We start from the raw sequence: 10,871 nt of genomic DNA, 5'->3' as shown, positions 1-10,871 counted from the left end.
GTGTCGTGGTCTTACCACATCTTTCCTACCTTCACAGGTGATGTAGCTCTGGATGATCTTTGCCAATTCTACCCACGGCTCGCCCAATGTTGTTGGTAGGACTCCCTTTCCTCTGACTGTTAGGTTCTGGCCTTCATCTTGGAAGATCTTCATGATCTTACGTAGTCTCTCCTTCTTTAGAGTCCACACAGGTCCAGTGGCTGGCAGTCCCGAGACCTCTGAAATTACGTCATCAATGACTGCTATGTGTCTCCCTCTTACTGTGGAGTGATATTCTTGCAAGTTCTGTAGTAATTCTATTGCTACGGTCTCATTGGATTCCTGTAAATGATTAAGATAAACTAGCCATCCTGCCCTTGCCAGGATTTCCCGTGCAGTATCAGAAACTATCAATACTTGTGGTTCTCTCCAAATTGATCTTCCTCCCATATTTTAGCTCACTGTAAAAACGTAGAGACGATAATGGAATAGCAGGCTGTTCAAACTTTTAGAAATACAGAGGAAATAACGAAACATCAGGATTTGTTCAAATCCTGGGTAACTTACTAATTGTTATAGAGCATAATATGGAAATGGCTTAGGAACAAAAAGCCATGCAGATTGAAAACAATATACCATTGAGCCTTGCTATTCCCAAGTAAAAGTTTGCCGAATAATAGTCTGACATGTATGCTAGCAATTATGAGGTCAACCTCCCCCCTGCAATGTGATAGGCTGTCCTCAGCCGTCAAAACAGAGAGTGGCGTGCCGATCTGCCATAGTACAGAGTCATAAAGGAACAGCATATGCCTAAATGCCATGTTTTACAAAAGTAAAAGATTGCCGAAATAGAGGTATATAGTAGGATCACTTAGCAAATAAGAGAATGCTATGATATGGTGCGAGGGTGGGAGGATAGGACAGCTGACATGCACAAAAAGTCTGATGTGGTCATTATCAACTTTTTGCATCATGATTGGCTGTAATAGATTTTCATGTGTTTAATGGTTCGGGGAAATAATATACATAATCTTATGTGACATATTACAAAGGTATAAGACAAAAAAATGGTGTTAATGATTACTATTGGTGTATAAGGAATGTGACTTCAATACCATTAACAGAGCTCTGCTACCGACAGGTGTCCATAACCTTGACAGAGTTGTTTGTTTCACCCATGGAACCATGATCCTTTGTGTATGCTTAGGAAGTGCTGTACAATGTTAAAATGGAGGCCATTATGCTGGATTGGTAACTAGTTAAACCATAATGCCATTCACCAGGAAGGAGTGAAAGGTGGGCAGGCCGGCTCATGATGAGACCTGTTCCAAGGACTCTTTATTTTTTTTGATGTGCCTCTTGGATCATATCCCTGGTGTGGTGGCCATAGTGGGAATCCCACTTCACTTTATTCCTTATGATCATGGTAGGCTGGCTCTTGATGAGACCCCCTATCCTGCATTTGACAACCCATAAGTTATATAATCATTTTTCTCTTATTTTTTTTTCTTTTTATAAAGTACTTTCCTATGTATACACAAAGGGTGGTTCAGCACTCCTTAAGAGTAGGAATGGTGGAAGAAGTCTTAACATCTCAATAGAAAAATATACCCTTTGTTCTTATTCCTTAATAATGATGAAAGAAGATTATGGGAATTTTTAAAAAAGAACCACCATGATAAAGATAAGCAATCATATCAGTATTAGTAGGATAATGACAGCAAAAGTGATGGATAGTTGTGTCCTTTCCTCTTTCCTCTTATCAATTCAAAGCAATTTCCTGTAAAAATAGCAATTTTCATATGATTTACTGATTTCAGTGTGATATAGTTTTGTATCCATTGCATAAGTGTATAGCTATGCTCCAGAAAGACTCGAAATTATTATATATTTAGAAGAACGGTAGCTATCCTTTAATTGGAATAGCAAGGAGAACAAACATCAATAAAAGGAATACGAGAATGTTGTTATTTCAAGAAGGAAGAGCAAAAAGTACAAGTGTTGTTCCTTTGGAAAAGGAACAACAGAAAATGCCATTGCCGTTCCTTTGGACAAGGAACAGCGAAAAAACACAAGTGTTGTTCCTTTGGAAAAGGAACAAAAAAAACCAAAAGTGTTGTTCCTTTGGAAAAGGAATAGAAAAAACACCAATGCCGTTCGTTTGGAAAAGGAACAGTAAAAACCAAAAGTGTTGTTCCTTTGGAAAAGGAACAAAAAAAACCAAAAGTGTTGTTCCTTTGGAAAAGGAACAAAAAAAAAATACAAATGCTATTCCTTTGGAAAAGGAACAACAAAAACCAAAAGTGTTGTTCCTTTGGAAAAGGAACAGCAAAGTGAAAAAGGAACAACTAATACAAAAAGTGTTGTTCTTTCAGAAGAGGAACAACAAAACGAAAGTGTTGTTCCTTTGGAAAAGGAACAACAGAAAAACAAAAGTGCACACAAATGCTGTCCCTTTGGAAAAGGACCAGCAAAAACAACAGTGTTGTCCCTTTTGAAAAAGGAACAACAGAAAAATACAAGATGAAAGAAAGGAATCAACAAGATAGTGAAGGTGCTGTTCCTTCTAAAAGGAACAACAAAAATAATAGAATTGCTGATTCTTCGAAAAGGAACAACAAAGTGCAAAAAATATGTACATAGAATAATTTATGCTAACAAAGCAAAAGAATTATGTACAAAATGTAAAAACAGTTAAATCACTTTAATGAACCAGAGGTGAGGAAGATTTGTCTTCCTCCACCAAAATTTGCATGTAAGAATCTTCGCGGAGTTGCTGGTAGAAGGATTCTCGAGTAAGTGGTTTGTGGTATAGTGGAACTTGGTGACCGTTTGCCTTGAAGGTATGTCCAGATCTATCAATAGTGACTAGAGTAAGGGTGCCATTATCATGTACCTTCTGGATTTCATATGGCCCCAGCTAGCGAGTCTGAAGCTTCCTAGGAAAACCTTGAAACCTGGAATCGTATAAGAGCACCCAATCTCCCTCACGGAAGACTTTATTTTTAATGAGAGCGTCATGCCATTTAGCTCACTGCTGTTGGATCAATGCAGTGTGTTGGAGGGCAAAGAGCCTAATTTCATCTAGCTCATTGATCTGCTGTAATCTATTAATTTGTGCCTCGTTTAGATCTAGGCCGATTTCTTGTGCTATTCATAGTGTTTGGATTTCGAATTCTATGGGAAAAATGGGTTGCTTTCCAAACACCAATTGGTATGGTGAATAGCTGGTAGTGCTTCTCCATGTTGTTCTGTAGGCCCACAAGGCTTCTGGTAGTCTTGCAGCCCAATCGCGTCTATGTGACACAATGGTTTTTGTTAAGGTTGCTTCTATTATTTTATCGCTACTTTCTACTTAACCGTTTGCTTGTGGGTGGTATGGAGTAGTAATTTTATGCTAGATATGATAGTTTTTTAGTGTTGCGGCAATCTTGTTACCAGCAAACTGTGGTCCACCATCTATAATTATGTCTCTTGGAAGCCCATATCGCACAAATATATGGAACAGGAACTGTATGATGGAATCCTCTGTAGCTCTCGGCAATGCCTCTGCTTCAACCCATTTGGTGACATATTTTGTTGCCACCAGAATATATGTTTTCTGGTTTGAGGATGGGTTAATTGGACCAAAAAAATCGAGTGCCCATCGCTCGAATGGTTCAATAACCAGCTGTGGATTCAGGGGCATTTCGTCAGACTGACCAGGGCATCCTGTTCTTTGGCAACTGTCACAAGCTTGAACGAACTTCTTTGCATCTTTGAAGATCGTAGGCCAATAATACCCTATTTGGAGCACCTTATGTCCAGTTCTCTGATCAGCAAAGTGTCCGCCACATGGTCCGTTGTGACAAGCTTTCAAAATGTCAAAAATTTCATCCTCCCAGACACATCTCCTGATGTGCATATCTACTCCTGTATGGAATAGGTAGCCCCCAATCCAGGAAAATTGAGCACTTCACTGGACAATCTGTTTTCGTTCATTGGGGGTCAGATGTTTTGATAATTTTCCTACTACTAAGTAATTTCAACATCAGCATACCAGGGTTTTTTAACAGTGACAGTGAACAGATGCTCATCTGGAAATTGATCTTCAACTGTTGCTGCATCCATCGGTTTGGGCATCCGTGAGAGAAAGGCAGCTACAGGATTTTCTTTTCCAGGGCGGTCTTTGATTGTGATATCAAATTCTTGCAATAAAATCAGCCATCCGGTTATTCTACCATTTGTTATCGGTTTATTTGCTAAATACTTTATGGCAGAGTGATATGTATACAAAATAACAGGATATCCAGTAATGTAATGCCTAAACTTATTGACAGCATGCATTATAGGTAGAAATTCATTTTCAGTAACGGTATAATTCAATTCAACAGGGGACAAATTCTTGATAATATAATAAATTACATATGGTTTTTTATCTTCTTCCTGCCCAAGGACTGCTCCAATAGCTGTATCTGAGGCATCTGATGAAATTTGAAATGGCAGGTCCCAATTTGGTCCTCTTAGGACTAGGGTTGTTGACACAAGCCTCTTCAGATCCTGGAAAGTATGGTCACATTTTTTTGTCCACAGAAAGTCAACATTACCTGTTAATGCATATAGAGGTGCAACAATATGTGAGAAATGTTCTATAAATCTTCTATAGTAACCAGAAAATCCAAGAAAGCTGCGTACCTCTGTTTGAGTGGTGGGAGTGGAAATTAGTAAAATTATTTGAATTTTGGCTGGTCTACCTGTATACCAGTTGTTGAGATATAATGGCCTAGAATAAGTCCTTCAGTCATCATCATATAACATTTTTCATGGCTCAAACAGAGCCTAGTGGCAATGCAGCGCTGGAGAACTTTTTCCAGTGTGTCCAATGCTGGATCAAAATCGTCTCCGTATGGTGTAAAATCATCCATGTATACTTCGAGTCCTTCATTTATTAAATCTGAAAAGATGTTGAGGATAGCCCTTTGAAATGTGGCAGGAGCATTGCATAAGCCAAAAGGTAAGACTCTGTAGGCAAATGTTCCCCAAGGACAAGTAAAAGTGGTTTTGTCTTGGTCTTCAGGGGCAATCTGAATTTGATTGTATCCACTAAAGCCATCTAAGAAAGAAAATAATTTCTTTCCTGCCAAAGTGTCTAATACTTGGTCAATGAATAGGAGGGAAAAGTGGTATTTTTGTGTTGCTTTATTTAGTTCTCTATAATCTACACAAATTCTCCAGTTCCCATTTTTCTTTGGTACCACGACAAGTGGAGAGACCCATTTACTATTAGAGATGGGATAGATGAAGTTCACATCTAAAAGTTTTTGAAGTTCAACTTTTACAATGTCTTTTAGGTGAGGATTATCTCTCCTTTGTGGTTGGCAAACAGGTCTCACATCTTTTTCTATGTAAATGTGGTGTGTACATAACTGGGGACCAATTCCTTTCATATCAGGATAGTCTCATGCAAATGCTTCCTTGTATTTCCTCAGTAGTTGGATGAACTTCTCTTCTTGTTCGGGAGTCAGGTTGGCATTAGTGTTTAAAGTCTTTCCTGGGTCAATTTCTACAATTTTACTATTTGAGACAGAGGTAGTATGTATTGTTTGGTCATGCGTATCTTTAAGAGGATCTTCTTCTAATTCATTATCAAATGCTGCTTCTATCATGTGAAATTGTATGCGGGATCTGGTTTCAGTTTGGTTAATAAAATTGTTAATGACATCATCTTCTGTTTGGTCTTTGAAATCGAGGGCCTCTTCTATGGTTAATGGAGATCTAATATTTTCGGTAAGGTATGATACATGATTCTTGTTAGTTTTTATTATTGTGACACTTGGCTACGCTAGGGGATATAAAGCTAGATTCTTGATATTTTCCCCCCTAGCTATGGTCATACTGCCTTGTCGGCAGCCAATATAAGCATCGACAGTTGCAAGCCAAGGTCTGCCTAAAATCAACGGATGTCCATCAAGTCGGTTTTTGGGGTTTATTATCAGAAAATCGGCTGGATACTCCCAGGAGTCAACGGATACCATGACATCATGTAGTGTGCCTTCTGGCCGAACCACAGATCGGTCAGCTAGTTCTAATAAAGTGGAGGTCGGTTCTACTGATGTAATGCCTAGTTTTTGGCAAGTGGTGGTTGTTAAGATATTAATTACAACTCCTAGATCAAATAAGGCATTTGAGAAGGTTTGTCCATTGATTTGTACAGTTAATATTGGATTTCCTGGGTCTTTGTATTTAACGGGTGTTTCTTTCCCTGATAATAAATTGGATAGAGTGCCAACTACTTGGACTTTTGGGTTGCTTGTTATTTTCCTCCTTGGTTTATTTATACATAACTCTTTGATAGTCTTTGCATATATTGGAATGTCTTGAATGGCTTGGAGGAGTGGGATTTTTATGTACAAGTTTTGTAGTTCTCCCAGAATGTCAAAATCAGAGTATTGTATAGGTCGAGGTATAATTAGGCATTCTGGGAATGGAGGAGAGGATGTGGTTGCTGGATTATGAATTTGTTGTCTGGTCACTTCCTCTTCTTGTGGCGGTTGTTCCATAGGTAATTGATTTTCAACTTGAGCTGTTTTATCTCCCTCTGTTTCAATGATACGCCCAGATCTTAATTGAAGATCATTACACTCCCTTAGATCGATTCCTATCTCTGGTGTTTCCACTATTTGAATAGATTGGACCGGTCTGTTATTCGGATTAGGGTTGGGTTGGGCTGGGAGTTGCAGTCTTAAATTAGACTAGGGGTTTTGTTGTAATGCTGGTAGTGTAGGTTGAGGGAGCGGGATGGTTCCTACTGGCTGATTCATCGGTCTTTGCCAGTTTGTCTGCTAGGGTTGACTCTGTGAGGTAGGAGGGGTCCATTATGCTGGATATGCATTATTTTGCCAATATGGTGGGCTATAGGGAAAATTTGGCCAACTGGGTTGGCTTGCTTGATTTGGCCATGGAGATGATGAAGAAAATGATTGTTGTGACCAATTCGGGAAGGGAGGTTGATTTTGCCACATTGTATTATACTGTTGAGCATGATATTGTGGAGGCTGAAAAGAAGAAGCTAGGTTTGAAAACATACCTGATTGTCGTGGCTACCATTGACAGCGTTGATTGAGTAGATACACTGGTTTTGGTTCTTCTTCTGCTTCCTTGTATACTGCTTTCAATCCAGGAAGTGAGGGGCAGCTCTCTATGGAGTGGTTTTTTGTACAAATGGCACAAACTTGGACTGCATCTAATGGACACTCCTTATGGTTGTGTTTCTTTCTACATCTGGGACAGAAAACTGCCAAATTCTGTTCTGCTTCTGCTTGCTTTTGTTTGGCCTGCATAATATCAAGTTGTGTTGTCAGTGTCCCCAATATGTCAGTTTTAAAATTTTCTAATAAATTTCCAATTTTTGCACGAGTTACTCCTGCCGAAGTTCTGTTATCTCTTGTAAACCGATCATGTTCTGCTGGTTTTAGTCTTATGCTGCCTCTCGAGCTCCTGATACATAAATCAATAATGTCAGCAAAATTTTCCTGATAAATATCTCCTTTCCCCATAATGTTTAGTGTTTCAATCCATTGTTCCTTCATTCCCCTAATTAATGCTGTTTTTAGTACATTATCAGGTAAGGGTAATGATGCATAAGGAGATCTTTGAAGATTGTACTGGAAATACTCTACATATTCTTCTAATGTTTCATTTGGTCTAGCTACAATTTGAAATATTTCATCTTTTAATTCTCTAGACCTGCAATAGTCCTGATATTTTTTTAGAAAAGACTCTTTCATTTGGTCCCAGTTATTTATAACACCACCACCTAATCCCATAAACCATCTTAGAGCAGCCCCTTTTAATGTAGAGGGAAATAATTTCAGTTTCTGGGGATTGGTGGTATAGTCATATCCTCTAGACAACACATCAAATTTGAATAAAAATGCATCTGGATCTTCTGATGTAAGGCCATGGAATGTAGGGATATGCTGGAGAGGAATTGCTTTCATAGGTGCATTAGCTGCAGTATCCACAATGGGGTATTGCAGTGTAGAGGTTTGGGTGTTTGGCTGGTTCTGGGCCATTTGGTCAAATATATGCCAATAACCTTCTAGGATGTCTAGGAGGGTATTCCTAGGTTGTCGAGGGGGAATGGCTCTAACGGGAATGGCCTTAACAACACTTCCTTTATCTGGGATGATGAGAGTGTCTAATGTCTGGGAGGGTTCAGGTTCTTGAATTTCTTCAACTTTGTTATAAATGATTTTTGCAGCACTTCTTTTATCTGGGCTGCTTAATGGCTGTATTACCCCAAGAGGAGATTTTGGTTCTTCAGTTTCTCCTATTTCTCCTCTTCCTTTACAAAGATTGCTAAGGTTCCCTTCTTGCAATGATTTTGGGCTAGAATTTTCAATTTCTTGAAAATCTTTCTTTTCGGTTTGACAATGCACCTCAGCAAAGGCTACAGATGGTGATCCTGAGGCCTGAAGGGAACTAGTAGGCTGTCCAGAAGCAACTTTTCTAGGTCCTACTGAAGGCTGAGATTATGATTTTTTAAGGATTTCGTCTATAAAGATTGATTGGCCAAGGGTCACTGGCCCCTTAGCTTTATCGGGCTTGGGTATAGGTTTGGGATTCTTTTCAGGCTTTTTTTGCTTAGTCATGCACTCAAATCAACTGCTAAGTTCTACCCAATGAAATAACAACAAATCTGTAGGAAAGTGGGCAGGTGAGTAGGGCTATTACATACTCCACACACAGGTTCTTACCTTTCATTTTTAAAACCCAGTTCTTTCCTAACAGGTCCTTACACTACTCTGGAAAAGAAACAAATGGCTACACTCTTTCTCGGCAACGACACCAAAATGTTGAGTCATAAAAAGGGTCTTTTTCACCTCTAATTACCTCACATTAACTTATCAATCCAGGAATGATTTGTTATCTCAAAGAGTGTACTCAGTTTGAGGCAGTCATTTGTCAGAGTAATGCTAGTAGTATAGTGCTCAAGAAAATACAAGAGTAAATGGATGCTTAAAAGAAAATCTACTTACAACAAAGCACTTTAAAACTTCAATCATGCATTCAGAATACTATGTAAATTATCAGTCAAGGGTACAGTAATAATAACTCATCCCTCTGTAAACTGATGTAACTGAAGACAATCAAGGAATAGATCATCAACCTGGGAACTAGACAACGAATGTCAATGCTCACTACAGTTTTAGATCGTTCAACGCAATGGCAATGCAAACAACAGGAAATGGAACAACAACTAGGAAATGGAACAACAACTAAGAAATGGAACAACAACTAGAAAATGTAACAACAACTGATTCTTATAAACAACAACACTTTAATCTACAGGAATAAGTGCAGCAATCGTATCCTACAGAAATCAGAGAGCAATCCTTACTCTAAGAACAAATTGGACAACAAATGGAAATAGAACGGCAACCAATTAGCAATGAAATATAGAACAGCGCTTAAAGCCAATTGTGAATGTACAGTAAACCGAAATAAATAACACACACAACACACCTTGATATTGAGAGAAACAGTAATCTGACTCTGATACCACAAGTATTAATCTCAGTTATAACAGATAACGATCACAATTCGTAATGGAACAACAATGTCAATTGAACAACAATCGTAATTAAGTATAAACCATAGATGAATACAATAATACCAACTTAAGAATATTATAGCCTGGTTACTCTGTAATTGAACAGCAATAGCATTTTGTAAAGAATAGTAATGTTACATCAATGATTTAAAGGAACAACAATGCGTTATAAAGTCAGAATAAACAATATGATATTCTTGTTACAGAGAGTGATATTATAAATATAACAGAGTTGTGATATAAAATAACAAAACACATCAGATTACCGAACAAAGCTGATAATGAAAACCACGCACGAACTAAAGATAATGATACAGTAGAAAGTGTTCCACCAGGGCCGGGCCCTTAGCCTCCAGGGATACACCGCTTGAGATTATTCCAGGATCAAAGATGGAACAACAACCAGATTTATATTAAAGCATTCAAAAAAAGTTACAATGGATCACTTCTCAATGAGAGTCGATGATCAAAGTTTTAAATACAACGAGAAATTACATAAGAGTAACAACAACCATCCCCGGGCTAGCAGTGCTGCCCCTTTTTATAACAAATGAGCGGAGATATCAATGATGCAAAAATAGTTAAGATTGCGATCCCTCAGGATCAGAGGATCCTGAGGGATTTGCCAAACTATTAATTCCAGTTATCCCTTTGTTCTCTTGCACCGATTCAATATCTCCTTTTCCTTTCGTTGGTTGATATGCTTCAATTTGGGTCGCCTTGTTTGCATATGGTTTCCTGCCACAGGGACAACAGTTAACTCTACTCTGTCTTTTTCCTTGGGATGGAAATCTTTCATTTTTCCCTTTTTCTACATAAGAAAATGGTGATTATTAGTTATTCTGCATTACATACAAATCTCATCGATTTTGTCATAATTTCTTCTTATTTACCTAGTTCATGATGCAAAGGGATTATGAGTTTTTAAAGAAAAGATGACAAAATAATCAATAAAACATACCTTCTTCATTACTCCACAGAAGAAGGACTTTGGAAGAAATTATTCTGTTGGGTGTGGGATCCCCCAAGGGCAGTTTTGGGTCTAAGAGCCCAAATTTTGGTCCAAATTTGTAATTACAATGTAAAGACTCCGCATTTTGTGGGCACAGAGCGCGTAGTTGTTAAAGAGTCATAGGGTTGTCTGTCCTTATTTTGATAATGTAATGTCAGTTGTAGAAGATCTACCCATGGTCCATAGACCATGGAATTGTATAAATAGAGTGAAGCTCTAAGTAGTCAAAGGCATCTAAGATAAGATAATGCAGATGTATGCGAGATAGTTCTGAAGTGTAAGTCT

The sequence above is a fragment of the Pinus tabuliformis genome, chromosome 6, assembly GCF_031772625.1.
Source record: "Pinus tabuliformis cultivar Carrire ecotype Pingquan chromosome 6, CPIR1, whole genome shotgun sequence".
In the NCBI taxonomy this organism is placed as follows: Eukaryota; Viridiplantae; Streptophyta; class Pinopsida; order Pinales; family Pinaceae; genus Pinus; species Pinus tabuliformis.
The sequence above is the reverse complement of the archived record's forward strand: the minus strand, read 5'-3'. Positions refer to the sequence as shown.